Below are 4,660 nucleotides of genomic sequence, written 5' to 3' on the forward strand. Positions count from 1 at the left end.
TGGAGCCTGGTAGAAGAGGAGAGAGTTGGCCAGACAACAGCTGTAATGAAGTTAGTGTACTCTGTGGATCAGGACTCAGGCCATATTTGGGTGTGGATGGAACACAGCTGTACTAAGAAGAGGAAAAACAAAGTGGGTGGTAAATAAATTATCAAAAGCATAAAATGCAAATATCCTAATGGTGGATGCAATTCTATTCCTAGGGGGCAAATATCTAGAACTGTAACTCTTTTTCATAAGGAGTTTAATATTGCTTAAAAGGAAAAAGAGGGAGGTAGGTCCTATTCAAAGCCAAAGAAAATAATACATGTACATGCCATACAAATTTATTAGAATTATTTGAAATTTGATGAAATTTTAGAATATAAGTCTATTTCAGAGGAAATTTGGCTGAGAATAGTATTTATACTCTCATATTTTATAACAATGAATTTGCTTGAAAGTGAGTTCTTTTTGATTCCTACCCTTAAAGAATTTCCATTTTTTAAAAAGCTCTTTAGTTTGTATTGGGGTAGGGTATAGCTGATTAACAATGTTGTGATAGTTTCAGATGAACAGCAAAGGGACTCAGCCATACATAATGTATTCATTTTCTTCCAAATTTCCTTTCCATCTAGGCTGCCATATAAGATTGAGCAGAGTTCCATGTGCGATACAGTAGGTCATTGTTGGTTATCCATTTTAAATATAGCAGTGTGTACATATCCATCCCAAACTCCCGAAGTATCCCTTCCCCCAGCAACCATAAGTTCATTCTCTAAATTTGTGAGTCTCTGTTTTGTAAGCTCATCTGTATTATATCTTTTAAAATTCCACATGTAGGGGATGTCATAGGATATTGCTCTTGCTCAGTCTGACTGACTTCACTCAGTATGACAATCTCTAAGTCTAGCCATGTTGCTGCAAATGGCTTACTTCATTCTTTTTAATGGCTGAGTAATAGTCCATTGTATTTAAATACCACATCTTATTTATCCATTCCTCTGTCAATGGACATTTAGGTTGCTTCCATGTGTTGGCTATTGTGAATAATGATACGTGAACATTGGGGCACATGTACCTGTTTGGATCATGATTTTCTCTAGATATATGTCCAGGAGTGGGATTGCAGGGTCATATGGTAGTTCTACTTTTAGTTTTTTAATTAACCTCCTTACTGTTCTCCATAGTGGCTGTACTAATTTACACTCCCACCAACAGTGTAGGAAGGTTCCCTTCTCTTCACACCCTCTCCAACATTTATTGTTCGTGGATTTTTTTGATGATATCCATTCTGACTGGTATGAGGTGATATCTCATTGTAATTTTGATTTGCACTTCTCTAACAATTAGCAATGTTGAACATCTTTTCATGTACCTCTTGGCCATCTGTATGTCTTCTTTGAAAAAATGTCTATTTAGGTCTTCTGCCTATTTGTCGATGGGGCCGTTTGTTTTGATGATGTTAAGCATCATGAGCTATATGTAAAATTTGGAGATCCTGTTGGTCACATCACTTGCAAATATTTTCTCCCACTCTGTGGGTTGTCTTTTTGTTTTATTTATTGTTTCCTTTGCTGTGCAAAAGCTTTTAAGTTGAAGTAGGTCCCATTTATTTTTGTTTTTATTTCCATTATTCTAGGAGATGGATCAAAAAAGATATTACGTTTAACCAGGTCCCACTTGTTTACCTTTGTTTTTATTTCCATTACTCTAGGAGGTGGGTCATAGAGGATCTTGCTTTGATTTATGTCATCAAGTGTTCTGCCTATGTTTTCCTCTAAGAGTTTTATAGTTTCTGGTCTTACATTTAGGTCTTTGTTCCATTTTGAGTTTATCTTTGTGTATGGTGTTAGAAATTGTTCTAATTTCATTCTTTTACATGAGTGTCCAGTTTTCCCAGCACCATTTATTGAAGAGGCTGTCTTTGCCCCATTGTATATTCTTGCCTCCTTTGTAAAAAATAAGGGACCCATAGGTGCATGGGTTTATTTCTGGGCTTTCTATCTTGTTTCATTGGTCTATGCTTCTGTTTTTGTGTCAGTGCCATACTGTCTTGATGACTGTAGCTTTGTGGTATAATCTGAAGTCAGGAAGGTTAATTCTTCTAGCTCCATTCTTCTTTCTCAAGACTGCTTTGGCTATTCTTGCTTTTGCACAGCAAAGGAAACTTAAGCAAGGTGAAAAGACAACACTCAGAATGGGAGAAAATAATAGCAAATGAAACAACTGACAAAGGATTCATTTCCAAAATATACAAACAGCTCATACAACTCAATACCAGAAAAACAAACAACCCAAACAAAAAGTGGGAAAAAGACCTACACAGACATTTCTCCAAAGACACACAGATGGTTAACAAACACATGAAAAGATGCTCAACATCACTCATTATTAGAGAAATGCAAATCAAAACTACAATGGGATATCACCTCACACCAGTCAGAATGATCATCATCAAAAACTCTACAAACAATAAATGCTGGAGAGGGTGTGGAGAAAAGGGGACACTCTTGCACTGTTGGTGGGAATGTAAATTGATACAGCCACTATGGAAGACAGTAAGGAGATTCCTTAAAAAACTAGGAATAAAACTACCATCAGTTCAGTTCAGTTCAGTTCAGTCACTCAGTTGTGTCGGACTCTTTGCGACCCCATGAACTGCAGCATGCCAGGCCTCTCTATCCATCACCAACTGCCAGAGTCTACCCAAACCCATGGCCCATCAATCCCACTAGGCATATACCCTGAGGAAACCAAAATTGAAAATGATACATGTATCCCATTGTTCATTGCAGCACTATTTACAATAGCTAGAACATGGAAGCAACCTAGATGTCCATTGATAGATGAATGGATAAAGAAGTTGTGGTACATATACAGAATGGAATATTACTCAGCCATAAAAGGAACGCATTTGAGTCATTCTAATGAGGTGGATGAACCTAGCACCTGTTATACAGAGTGAAGTAAGTCAGAAAGAGAAAGATAAATATCATATTCTAACACATATATATGGAATCTAGAAAAATGGTACTGTAGAATTTGTTTACATGGCAACAGTGGAGAAACAGACATAGAGAATAGACTTATGGATATGGGGAGAGGGGAGGAGAGGATGAGATGTATGGAAAGAGTAACATGGAAACTTACATAACCATATGTAAAATAGATAGCCAACAGGAATTTGCTTTATGGCTCAGGAAACTCAAACAGGGGCTCCGCATCAACCTAGAGGGGTGGGATGGGGGGGGGGGAGATGGAAGGGAGGTTCAGAAGAGAGGGGACATATGTATACCTAAAGCTGATTCATGTTGCGGTTTGACAAAACAAAATTCTGTAAAGCAATTATCCTTCAATAAAAAATAAATTAATAAAAAAAATAAATTTTAAAAAAGATATTACTGTGATTTATGTCAGAGTGTGTTCTGTCTATGTTTTCCTCTAGGAGTTTCATAGTATCTGGTCTCACATTTAGATCTTTAATCCATCTTGAGCTTATTTTTGTGTGTGGTGTTAAAGAATGATCTAACTTCTTTTATATGTAGCTGTCCAGTTATCCCAACACCATTTGTTGAAGAGACTGTCTTTCCAACATTGTGTAGTATTGCTTTCTTTGTCATAGATTAATTGACCATAGGTGCATGAGTTCATTTCTGGGTTTCCTATCCTGTTCCATTGATCTATAGTTCTATTTTTGTGCCAGTATCATACTATTTTGATGACTGTAGCTTTGTAATATAGTCTAAAGTCAGGGAGCCTGATTTTTCCAGCTCTGTTTTTCTTTCTTAAGATTGCTTTGGCTATTCAAGGTCTTTTGTGTCTCCATACAAATTTTAAGATTTTTTTGTTCTAGTTCCGTGAAAAAATGACATTGGTAATTTGATTGAAATTGCACTGAATCAGTAGATTGCCTTGGGGAGCATACTGATTTCGACAACATTGGATCTTCCAATCCACAAACATAATGTTTATTTCCATCTGTTTGTGTCTTCATTTTCTTTCATCTGTGTCTTATACTTATTTCTGAGTATTGCCTTTTGTCTTCTTATGTAGGTTTATTCCTAGATATTGTATTTTATTGTTTTGATGCAATGGTAAATTGAACTGTTTCTTAAATTTCTCTTTCTGATCTCTCATTGTAAAGTGTATAACATTGCAACAGATTTCTGTGTATTAGTTTCGTAACCTGGAACTTTACCAAATTCATTGATGAGTTCTAGTATTTTTCTGGTCACACCTTTAGGATCTTGTATATATACTATCATGTCATCTGCAAACAGTGACAGTAGCTTCTTTTCCAATTTGGATTTCCTTTACTTCTTTTTCTTCTATGACTGCTGTAGCTAGGACTTCCAAAACCATGTTGAATAAAAGTGTCCAGAGTGGACATCCTTGTCTTGTTCTTGATCTTAAGAGGAAATGCTTTCAACTTTTCACCTTTGAGTATGATGTTAACTGTAGGTTTGCCACGTGTGGCCTTTATTATGTTGAGGTATATTCCCTCTACATCCACTTTCTGGGAAGTTTTTATCATAAATGGGTGTTGAATTTTGTGAAAAGCTTTTTCTGCATCTACTGAGATGATTATATAGTCTCCATTCTTTAATTTGTTAATGTAATATATCAAATTGATTGATTTGTGGATATTGAAAAATCCTTGCATCCCTGGGATGAATAT

The sequence above is a fragment of the Cervus elaphus genome, chromosome 33 (assembly GCF_910594005.1).
Source record: "Cervus elaphus chromosome 33, mCerEla1.1, whole genome shotgun sequence".
NCBI lineage: Eukaryota > Metazoa > Chordata > Mammalia > Artiodactyla > Cervidae > Cervus > Cervus elaphus.